This window comes from Phalacrocorax aristotelis, chromosome 24 (genome assembly GCF_949628215.1).
Source record: "Phalacrocorax aristotelis chromosome 24, bGulAri2.1, whole genome shotgun sequence".
Lineage (NCBI taxonomy): Eukaryota > Metazoa > Chordata > Aves > Suliformes > Phalacrocoracidae > Phalacrocorax > Phalacrocorax aristotelis.
In genome coordinates this window covers 2,634,069-2,646,916 of record NC_134299.1, presented here as the reverse complement: position 1 = coordinate 2,646,916, position 12,848 = coordinate 2,634,069, and positions in this window count along the sequence as shown.

The following is a 12,848-nucleotide window of genomic DNA, read 5'->3' as shown; positions in this document are numbered from 1 at the left end:
GGAATCGTCTTAGACTTACTTATAAATACTTAGACTTCCCCAAACATTTTCTGCACTTCAGTATTTCATGCAGCCTGACGTGAGAGTTCCTGTTTGCAATGGGAAATCATAATGGCTGCAAGCATATTTAGGGCTAAGACAAAAATACCAGCTTATCTGGCAGCAAGCTGTCACGGTTTTCAGCAGCGCATGGTTCTAGCTGTGTTTGAATTATATTTCTAGTGACTTCCAGTCCTCCTCCTCAGAAACCTGTTCTTCATTGGACAAAATGTCATGAATTAAGAAAAAAAAAAATAGGGAATGGCATCCACGGCAAAGCGGTGGAGTTTTAGTGAGCTGTCGTTGTCTGGGAAACCAGCTACAGTCGCTCCCAGCACTTAATTTGTTCTCAGCATCTCCTCAGATGCAGTTTTAAGTTTCAAACTAGCTTAGGTTAGCTTCTGCAGCAAAGACCTAGGTACGACCCTGCAGGTGCTGTAACATAGTCCTGTCATCCCGAAGAGCTGTATGTATTTTCTCCTCCTGTTTTCCAAATACATGTGAGCTACAGGTAGCATACGGGGTCAAAAGGAGCTGCTGCGTCAAGCTCAGAGCTGAGAGCGGTTTCTCAGGAAATGCACGGTGTTTACGTTCCAGACTTGGGGAGCTTTGAAAACCCTCTATGTACAGCGACACCCAACTCTGCCTATGAGTGCTCGGGAAAGCCTAGAGAGCGCGAGAAACCAGAGGCTGGCAAGAGTGACTTGCTCCAAAGTATCTCTACAAGGGCCTTCAGGCTGAAGGGATCTGGGTTGGTCACCAAAACCCAAGTTAGATCCACAATCCAAGGAAGGCTAGTGTCTGACTTAACAAGCTGAAAAGGAATAAATGTCAGAGTTTCTTACAATGACAGAAAAGAAATCGCTTAGTCTCGGGCCTAAGGTAAGATTTTAATTTTACACTGCTCAATAGAGTATTGCTGGGTCTTTTTAGGTTTTGGTTCCCGGTTTTTCCCTTTGCTTTTGCTAAAGCAGCTTCTTGGTTACTGATCTTTTTTTGTGAATCTGAATTGAGATCTCTGACTTTTTCTAACCTGTTACAGTTTTGATGCTCTTGTATTGTTTAAGGACTAGAAATGCCACGACACTCCATGTGTACGTCTTTCCCATTGGACTGGGGGTTGAAACAGGAACCAAACCGCCAGCCTACATCTCTGGTGCGAGCTTATCTAGCTGTACACCTGAGTCTTGCAAGAACTGCCAGACTATGTCAGGTGAAAATCCATTTAGTCATGTATGGTATCTCCAATAGTGACCAGACTGAAAGTTTAGGGACACAGCGTAAGAAACATGCCCTGTACCGAAGGATTTCCTCAGCAGGGGGTTGCATCTGGACCACCGTGTCCAAGAACCGCTGATATCATCCTTCAACAACTGACAAATCCCCTTTGCACCCGCTGAGATACTCGGCCTTCATGAACAACATCCAGGAGAAACAAGTGCCACAATCACCTTTTGCATCTTTTTAAACAGCCCTTCCTTTCCAAGCCTTCCTTGTGTTCAACACGTGCTGCCTAACAGTTGCGCTGGGCTCCCCGAGCTCTGTGGCGGAAGGAATACTGAGGACAGTTACCAAATCACCCTGTCCATCTCGTGCGTTCTTCTACAGGCTCCTCTCCCATTTCATTTCTGCTCACTCTCTTGTCCAGGCTGAAACCCCTGGTTTCTTCTACTTCTTTGAACATCCTTGCCGGTATTCTCTGTATCATCTCTAGTTCTGTATCTTTTTGCAGACGGAGTGACCGATACCTGCTTTTCAACAGGAACGCAGGCTAAGTCCCACAGTTCCTCCATGTCCTTGATTTCTTGCTGTTCCCACTTTCAGTATCAATCACAGAGGATTAAGATCTTCCGATAGCATAAAGCCCCAGGAAACACCTGCGAGGGAGCACAGGGCGCCTGAGGATACCGTAACTGACTTCACTATCTAAATTACTCAAGCTAATACATGCCGCACAGCCAGGGAATAAACCTGCGAGGAAGAACCATGTAGCTGAAAAAAGACTGAGGTGACAGAGAGGGTGCCAAAATAATTAAAAAATCATAAAAAGGAAAATATTTGTTCTCCGTGATAATGGTGGGTATTGGTAGGCTGTAACTGGACAATAAGAACTTAAGTTGGACTTTAGAGTGGAAAAACCAGGCTACTGGGGTTTTTGCTATTCCCTGTCCCCCCAGTGCATCTGTCGTACACCTGGTCTGTCTGGTACAGACACGCCTGGTTTCAGATGCTCTCTTGCTGTTGTTTTGTGTCAGCATCGTGGCTGTATTGATAGGACTTTTTCTCAGAGAGGCTTATGGCAGTCCTCCTCCCTTTCTTACGCACAGTCCTGGTTTTAGAGATGGAGAAATTAAAATGGTTTTTGGGCAAATGCATCTGATACCAGATAAACGAGGCAGCAACACGGGTTTTGTTACCATTAACAACCAGCTAAACAGCACAAGTGAAGGATGTTGAGTGTTCCCTTCCTGTTTTCCACAGTAGAAAGCAGCTGACTTTTGCCAGCTCCCCCCGAGCCTGCTGGAAGCGCGCGTCGCCACGCAGCGGTCTCGCAAACGATAATTCAGAACGTGAATGCAAATGCTGTATAAATAGATAAGTCTAACATTATCAGCAAGCTTAAAACTCCAGAAGCGCATTTTCAACATCTATCTAGAAGAGATTTTTCTGGAACTCTGTGTACATATGTATACGATGTGATCCCAAGCACAGATGCAGTGAGCATCTGAAACAGGATGAGAGGCCAGAAATTAGACATCTATTCTTTTTCCTCTATTTTAAAGATTATGACTTCTGAAAAATAATTTTTAAAAATCTCCTCACAAACTAGAAAGTAAAAGCACGAGAACCGTCGTGTTACACACCTAAGATTCCATCCAGCTGCCCCAAGTCGGAGATGAGATGGTGAAGGAGCCGTTTTGATTTCACATCACCAAAGAATCTGCTCTAGTAGCTTTCCCACTTCTCCCAGATACTTCTGTGCTGCGAGTCATTTAAGACTAATAGCTGCATTTTAAAAAAGACTTACAGTTTTGTCACCAAAAGGGTGCACTCCGCAGCGCCGCCAGACTGCAGCACTGTAAAGCTAATTTACAGTTTTTACAATGCTGCTTTTGCAGTCTTAGTAGTTTACATTAAAAACCTTTAAGCCACAAGGAAAGGAACCCTGCTCGGGAGATTTAAATTCAAACTTCATTTAGCAGCGCAAGTCCCATAAAACCGCGATATACTCCCACAAAAAATTTTAGTGGGCTTTTTGTGATAGATGAAAAGATACCGACACACGTCTCTTAAAATACAGGGAACTATTTTTGTTATTATTTTTATCTCTGGCAACAGCTGGTCTCCTCTGCGGGCCTGCGCGCAGCTTCCTTCCAGCAGGTTGAGAGGGAAGATTGTTCAGCATAAATCACTAAAACGGGGAGCCTGTTCCAGGACTACATGGGATTAACATCATACTAAAGATCCGTTCTTTTTTTCACTTGAAATATAGTGCTATGTGGGAGTTCTAAAACATTCAGAAACTGATCCAGTCCAGATAATGTTTTCCACTACCAAAATTACAGCTTATGTGTACAGGGAAGCCAAAACAAGTGGAATTCTGTGCATTATTTGAATTTTTTTTTCAGTCTATTTCTGCCTATAAAACAGATTTAAGCAAAGGGCGGTGTTATTTCTTGGCTGGTAATTAACTGAGTGGGAAACAGGAAGGTACTGCTAAGGCCTTACCCACCGTGAATGATCTGAAGGTCTGTCTTTCTAGCCTTTCTTTCACCAACGCCCATTCTATCAGACGGTCTCCCTCTCTCTGCACAGCAGCAGAGGTGGTTACCGTTATCCACTGAGAACCTTTTTCATGCTAAACCTGCTGAAGAGTGTTTTCTCTGCGTTGTGTATTTGCGGCATGTGCTTTGGTGAAATTACTCCCTTGACGCTGTTCCTGCTTCAGAAGAGGCTGGCGGTTTTTCCGCAGCAGCGTGTAAAATCCTTTCTTGGATATATAACGATTGTCAGGTTAAAACAGTCTAGTTAAACTTACTTAAACCTTAAAGGATTCCTGAGCAAGTGCGGTAACTAAACGTCCTAGGTATGTAACACACGCTACCTGTAGCGACGAATAAAACTCAATATGCTGGCAAAAGATCACGAATCATTTTCTAGTAACGCACAGTCTAGCTCTTTTCGCTCGTTGCCAATACTAGCATAAACGGTAGCAAAAGTCTCCTTTCCAACATGGACAAAAATAAATAAATCACTCTAAGATTAAAGAATCACTTGGAGAATCATTTGATAGTAACAGCGTCCGCAATGCAGAAAACAGAACTGACGTTCTACTCATTGCCGCAAGTAAAAGCCCGTCGGTATCAGTGTTCACTGTTCTGTCCAAAAATAAATGTCTAGGAACTTGCCACTATATTTTTTGTATTAGAGGTGAATAGTACAGATTCTACTAGTGTTTCTTGTCTGGGGCTTGGGTGGGTAGGGGTGTATTGTAATTTTCAAGCTATTGCAAAAGCTGCTTTTAAATAAGCTGTTCAGTTGTATTGAATAACTGGTTTGTGCTTTACAAGGGAATCCAGGTGAGCCAGGATTCAGTGGGTAGCCTCCTTGCCTTGCTGTCACAGGGTAACTAGAGCTGAAGTCACTTGTGAAAATTTAGCTAAGGGATAGGGAGATTAGATGACCCATCCCTGATCTGTAATGTAGTGTACTGTAATCTAATGAGATTAGACACTCACCTCCTGTAGAACCGTGGTTTCGTCAGCAGCTGCTTAGTTTGTCTGCCCCTGGTGTGATAACCTTGGTTGAGAGTGTACTTCTGCAGATTTAAGAAGATGTCAAACCCCTGTGTTATCTGGTCTCTGTATATAAATCGTACTGTCTAATCCCAAAAGGAGATGTGTAGCACAAAATGAAGTTAAGGGTGTCCTGCACCAAGCCTGGGTAAAGTTTTTTCTGATACAGCAGGAGGGGGAAGACATGGATCTAACAGCTGGTGTATTTGCTACAGGGAACGAGAGTGTTTCCTTACAAATCCTTGCTTAGAGCTGACCGAAGCTTTGTTTTTGCAGTTTAAAATCTGTAAGACCTGGTATTTCCCATTCTGAACGGAACAGTAACTGTACGGTGATGGTATCTTTCCAAGCAATTCCTTCAGGTTTCCCTCCTTTGTGCACTGAAATTGGAGGGGGAGGGAGGAATATTTTTACATGAAGCTGTAGACTTTTCCATTCTTTCCACTTCCCATCTAAAGCCCAGATACCGTCCCCGCGACTGAACCTCACAACGGTCCCTGATGCATCAGTAAGCAGCGCACGCACGCGCCTCACTGGGACGTGCACGTATATGTCCTTCTGGTGGCTGTCTAGGAACAGCAAACTGACATGATGCAGTTTGTGACTTGGGAGATGTAGCTGCCTCCTCCCACCTCTTAATCAGATTCTTGCCCACTGTGACTCTGCTGATCTCAGTTTAGACACGGGTACAAAAACGTTGCCTGAACTCCTTCGGTTAATTTGGACGAGGTAGGATGTGATGCTGGTCAGCCTGGTGAGACTAAAACAGTGCTACACGCGACTAGAGCTCGCTGAAAAATTTCCATTGCATTTTCAACTTTCGCAACTTTTGACCAGCCTTTTGGTGAAAAGGGGAGGGGGAACGTCAACATAATCAAACACAAAATAAATAATATTTTCCTGAAAGGAGAAAATTACACAAGTATTCCTCTACAGAGACCTATTTTCTCTCTGCTCCTTTATTTTCACAACGAATAGGTTCTGAAAATGTTGGTTCTTGCTCATTTGACCGAGCATTCTTCCCTCCCCCCGCTTCTCCCCACGGTTTCAGTGTGCTTAGAACTGAAAAAAGAGCAGAGGTTTGAATGCTTTCTTTAGTATGAAGCTGAAGGAGTAGGGAAGAGAGACAGAAGAGCATTAAATAAAAAGCATGGCCTTGGCTTCATACCACACTTTCTGTGCCTTGTTCTATCAATGTAAATTCTGAATGTTGTACAGTAAAATACTTGGGAAAGACTCCTTGGAAAAGGCTGCACTGGCTTCTTTTTTCAGCACATGTACATATATAAATATATACATATATATATTTGGTAATGCCAAACAGCTGTGTTATATTGTACTGAAAAAGTAATAATGGACAGTTTGGATGTTTTATGTAGAGTTTGCAAAAATTGTATGGCTATAGCCTTTTGAAGATAAATGTACAGACGTAAATTCCTGCATATCAGTTATTTATGAATAAAGAGTCTTTTACTGACATCTTAGATTAGCGTATGAGTGGCACGTTAATTTCTGCGATAAAACAAGAGGCTCTGGTATGAGCGCTTTGGGATGCTTCACTGCTTTTATTGTGAGCCTTGTGGGGGTGTTTATGCTGGAAAACTGTGTACTGGACACCTTTTCCCAGAAAAACCTGCAAAATCTACAGGAATAGGACCAGAACTGAGGTTTACCCTTTACTGACAACATTGAAACAATTCAAGAATACCCTCCTGCTTTCATACCGCTCTGAACTGCAACCCAGAGAATGCCAATTACATTCCACCTAAAATGTGATTTAAGGTATTTCACTGAAACGCCTTACTTGTTTGTCTGAACACATGTACAAGCCCTGCGCCGGGGCAAGGACCTCTCTGTCCCTTGCGCTGCAAAACCAACATGTTTTATTCTTATTTTTGCAAGCTGGAGGATGCAAAACCTGTCTGCGTGTGTATATACGGGGCAGTTCTCTCTCAGCTCCACTGCTACGTTCACCAAGCCGTTGCACCTGGAATCCCGTGGCACTGGAAACCAAGCTATGAGTTCTGTTCCATTTACCATGTAAATGTAATCTTTTGATTTGTAATACCCTTTACTGAGACGCACCGGATAAGAACTCATTGTCTTGATTAATCCTCCCCATACAGATGAGCTCATAACCTTAGGTCCCACTTAAAAGACCAGAAATATCCTGTCAGGAACTAGAGCGCTTAGTCCCGCAATCAGCAAGCCTCTGATTACGAAGCAGCTACCACCAGTACACTGCAGCTTGCTGAGGAAGGCGGCAAGGGAATACAAGACTCACCTGCGCGCACCTTCCTCGTTCGCACAGAGGTCTGCCTGTCACCAGGGCGGGGAGAAGCCACCGGGAACCACGGGCCCCTCGGGTGAAGCCACTGCAGCACTGCGGGTTTTAGGTTTGGTTTTTAATAATTTAGCTAAGTTAGTTAACCTAAAGGTGAGACAAAACCTCCAGCTTTCTGCTAGACATAGTGTGTAGCCCTTTTTCTAGCTGGATTTGTCCTACGCTCCAGCCACCACCGCGTCACATTAACACAGGGAATTAAGCATTGACTCCAAATGTGTTAGCCTGACAAAATGAGACTCCAGATACTGCACTCGCCTTAAGTGGGACGTTATAAAAGGTATTGCCAATACATACACAGCAGGGGATGCTGGGACTGGCTGTTACGAATCAAGATATCCCTCAAACATTTTATTATATGCGTTTAAGTTGTTATCATCCAAGCCATGATACATCATATAATGTAATGGCCACCCTCTATAATAAACAGAACTATCGCATTAACTGCCTTTAGCACTCATTGTGAAATATTCATGATTAGTTATGTTTGCAGAGGAATAACGTATGTTATTGCAAGAAGCTCGTTGCGTTGCGACTTAACGAGCAGCCACTTCGAAGTTACGCTGCAAGTAGAGGCTGCCGTCAGGTTCTTTCGAAACAGACCGCCGGTCTCCAGCGAGCACCGAAGCAGGTTGGCGGCCTCGCCACACAGGCACCAGAATCCCACGTCCCCCACGCACGCGGAGCTCCCCGGTCCGCATCTGACGCCCTGCTACACTCGGGTGCCTCGGAAGTGGCAGCACTACCCAAAACACAGTGGCATTTTGCATTAGTAAAAGGGATTTGCTTTTTTACTGATTATAAAATTGCTGTAAGAAGCTACGGCTCCTTGGTTCTTGGTGGCCAGATTAAATTGCGCTCCTTCCTTTAAAAAGCTTGATTAGTTGAGAACCTGAGTATCGCTTTGTAAAAAGCCCCAGCTCCCCTCCGGTCATCCTCTTGTGGTGTTACACAGCCGTCTGACCATATATTAAAGGTCCACCTCTCTCTAGCCCCACCGGCATCAGTAGCACGCTGCAGTAAAACCTCCTCGCTGCGTGTCCTCTGACACACACAAATAGCAAAGCCTGAACAACTGGAATGCAGGTCTCAGCGTTTCTAACCCAGCCCTGTACTGTACCTTGGCAAAGCCGCCACGAAGCCCAGCCGCTGGAGAGCTCAGAAAAAGGTGTGCCCAAGGCTAAACAACTGGGCTCTTCCTTTGTCCTGGCAAACACACACACACCCCTATTTATTTTACCCTTTATTTCTAGCACTGCTAAGCATGCCTAAAACACAGCCGTAACTGAAGCAAGTTCCGCCACAGCTTCTGTTCCAACCCTGTGCTCGGCTGCACCGGGACCAGACACGCTTCCCTCTGCTCGCCTTCTCCTCCCCATTTTATCCCTCCTAGCTGTGTAGGGCTACCATACAAGGCACGAGGGAGCACTGAGCCTGGCAGAGCCCTTAATCTTTGAAAAAATACACTTTTGCATTAGCGCAAATGACTCCTCGGGACATTGGGCAACTGCAAGTATGCCCCTGCCCCCCCAGCCGCTTTCCTCCCCTGCCAGAGCTTCTCAATGAACGCTGAGATTAGCAAAGAACCTCGCTATTACTGTTACCATATTGAGCCCAAGTCATTTTATTTTAAACAGTCAGCTATCTAACCCACCGTTAGTATCAGTACCTTCCTCCTGCCAGAGTCAGGAGGTAATCTTTACTGATGCAATTAAAATTATAATTACTCTCATCCCCCTCGTCTTGTACATACTTAGGGATTTTTGAAGAATTAAGGCTTATTAAAACGTGTGCTGTTCGTAGATACCTGTTTTGAGCACAGGTAGAACGTAAGCTCACAAGCTCAAGTATGATAAAGCACTTTGAAGACAGTGAAAGCTGGGTGACGCTGCTGGACGACGACAGAACCTAAAAGCTGAAAGAAGGCGGAGACCTAAGCTGCAATGCAAACAACTAATACATGGTATTTAATACAGCGAGGGTCCCATCTATTCTGATTGGTAAAGTCATTTTGGTCTCCGAAATCAAGTAGTCTGTCTTAGAGTGAGTTTTATAATGCACTGCAGAGAGATGTGCTTTGAGGGCATTCGGTCAAATCCATCTAGGTCAAGTTCAAATGGGGAAGACCAAGAAGAAGAGAGGAATGCTGTACATACAAACCACTGTACATAGAAAAGTTTCCTTATTCTGAAACTTCTTAAGAGCTGAGCTTTAGACACCTAAATCCACCTAAAGGAGATCACAGGATCCAGCCCAAACTATCGCACTGGTCTAAAACCTGGTCTTGTAAGAACTGCTTCTGCCCAATGCCCACATTTCTGCTACTGGCGAAAGTGTGAAAGACGTTCCAGGAAGGGGAGCTGTTTCAAAAATGCAATAAAACCTAAGGTAATATTTTCACCACAAAGGAAGGACCAAAACTAACCTATTTTTAAGCATATCAGAAACAATTATGTAAAATGGATTCACTTTTCAAACAATTCCAAAAGAACAATTCTGTGATTCTGTGATTGCATTTAACAAAATATCACTTCAAAAGACTTTTCTTCTACTTCAAGCCTAAATACACCAGCAATAATTAACAACTGACACCAATTAAATGAGTTTGAAATTCAAAAAAGCAAGCAGTTCTCAGTCCCAAAAATTCACCTGCAACTGAGTTGTTATAGCATGATGAAGTTTAATGTAATTGCGAAATTACATCTTTTCCTGTAACTTTTAACATCCTCCTACACACTAGAGGTTTTTTGCAGGGCAAATACCTAGTACAATAAGAATATGGTCATTTTGTGCACGCTAGCTCAGCTACAGAGCGCTGACGTGCTTCAGCTCGGCATACAATGCGTACCACTGCCTCGTTTTCCGTCCTGTTCTATCTTCACAGAATTTAGAAGGAGTTATCACAGAATCTGGGAGCAATAGCGAAGCAACGAGCTGCCTTCACAGCTCAGTCACAGCTGGTCACCTGAGGAGGTCACAGAGCTGTTCGGTGACGCCGGATTTCCCCAGGGCCCTGCCGTACAGACCAGAAGATTTCGCTCCAGCATGTTCCCAGCAGCTGTTAATGGGGCTGGTACAGGATGCGTGGTGGGAGGGGTGGCTTTGGCTGGCAGATAGAGAAAAGGCAAGGAGAGAAACGGATTCTTTCCCTGCATGTGTGGGGTGTTTGTTTTTTTTTTGTTTTGGTTTGTTTTAAGGCCATTTGGTTGCTTACTCAAATCCTCAATCCCTTCTGTTGTGACAGGAGGCAACACTGGAGAGAACTACTCCTGGTTACAAACACCACACTCTAATTTAAACTAAACTGAATAAATCCCAATCTGTCCTCTGCTAAGAGTTCTGGGCTTTTTTGCATTTATTTTATTCTCTCTTCTACTTGCGAGATGTTGGTTTGATTTTAGGTTGTTAGTATTCTAATATCTACCACAGCTTCAAGGCTATTTTGCACTTATTTTGTTTTTGTTTGCTCTTCTTTTCCCTGTCAGCTTTATTTACTAAACAACAGCAGCCACTAGCAGATTCAAACCCCAAGTAGTGGTCAATGCCTAACGTCCTGCAGAAAGCTTTGTTAGTAAAAACCCCAACCCCAATCGCAACGCACCCGAAGGGAGCCCAGTCCCTGATGGGTTGGTACGTTTTGCAGAGATGACCAAGTTTGCAGTTACTGAGCTATTCGACATCCTTGCGCTTCGCATGGCTGAAGTCTCTGTAATGCTGTTTCCTCCCTCAAAAGGAAGGAAAGAAAATATTGCTGAAGACTTTTACCCATTTTAATTAAAACTTTCGTAATGCACTTGGAAGCACTGCCCTCCCCGAAACGCAGGAGAGCTGTCAGAGGGCTGTAAAGTCCTGTCACGGTGCCCCAGCTCCGAAGAAATGATCTGCTGATAGGAACTGTTGCAATCAACTTCACACTTAATGGGGCATCCTAACGATCCGCCTTGAAGTAACCTCGTCTTGTTTTTCCAGTGTGGGAGAACCTCTCACAAGCGTTAGAAAATCAGACAGGCTTTATAACGGATGCAGCCCCACCACTCCCACGGTGGCACGCCCTACTCCGGCACCAACTCCGCGCTGAAATATTGAGCCTATTGGTTAGCGTTTGTCAAGATACTCTGCCCTCTCAAAGGAAAAGGTACTACATGGTGAAGCATGAACTCTGCTACCATGAGCTGTTTGATTCCTGTCCTTGATTTCAAAATACGTGATTCATAAGATAAAGCAACCAGCACTCCTCCTCTACGGTCTCCCCACCCCGCTTCAAAGCGTGCCATGCACCACGAGGGCCCGTCAGTGGGCACACCTCGAGCGCTTTGAACTGCCGCCTCCTCTGCTGTTTTCTTCAGTAAGAATTGCTAAAAGGCGTCTCCGCTGAATGTAATACTTCACTGGTGGCTGCGAAGTGCCAAACGTTGCACGTTTAACTCCCCAGCGGAACAGCGTTACCCTGCTAGCCTAGAGAAGTAGAATGACCCTGCTTAAGGTAGTAAGAACTGCTGGAAAAGAGAGAACAAGAGAGCGACGCCACTAACACCCTCAGCCAGAACTCGGGACAGTTGGGTGTAATTCTGTGCTACGTTTTCTGTGTGACATCAATTATTTGATGGTGGGGTCCTCAAGATTTCTCTCTCTGAACTGACTACAGCATACTTCCAACTCCTCTACCTTCCAAAGGACAAAAAAAAAAATGCATTATCTCTTAGCATTTTACCTCTTCAGAGCACAGACAATCTTTCTTATACAGAGGCTCGTACCTCGGGGCTTGGAGCTGTAACCGCAGCGTAATTACTAAGTCATTATTTACCAACACCGCTGTGCCAGGCACACTGTACAACCACGCGCTACTTTTCTTAGAGGGCTACGGTGGCTGAAAAACCCCAGTATTCCTAAGACAGTGTTTTGTGATTGCATTTATAAGATAGGACATTATTAGCATGCCTATTTAACACATGCATAAATCACCATCTCTGCAAAAATGCCTTCTGATGAATCCAGAGTTCAAAATCAGCTTTAAAGCAGGCCCTTTTCCTTATATCAGAAATATTAAGTGTTTTGTTTTGAATCATCTAATAGTAACGCATACTGTGCTGTGAGTGAGAGCTCTTAGGTCTCAACCATGCCTGCTACAGGGATAATTTCTCTACAGAATTAATGAGAAGGGCAGCTGAAGAGTAACTATGGAAATCAGTGCAAGAGCTAAGAAATTCTCATGACAGAAAAAAGTAACACTGGCTTTCTGGGAGTCTATAAAAATAAAATATTGTCATTTACTGAAGCCTCTGTGTCTCACTGCACCACTGTAGAGAGAGCCCAAGTTTTGTTCTGCCCGCAGCCATGGGCACTTCTGTACCGGGTTGGCTTTAGAGGCAGAAGCATCACACTAATAAGGACAGAGACTACGCGGGTATATATGTGCACACACACCCGCCACCCCTCCCGTCTTGCCGTGGTAAGCAGATACGTCTTGTGCCAAAAATCCCTGGGATGTGCGGGATGACAGTATTTTCCTCCCTCTTTAGTGGGATAAGCAGCTCATTAAATCTTAACATGAAGGTTATTTTATTATGAAGTGACAGATCTAAAGATTTACCTCCCCATTCTTCACCTGCCTTCTCCCTTCTGCTTATTCCTTTGAATTTGTTAATGGCCTTTCTCTTGTTAGATAATCC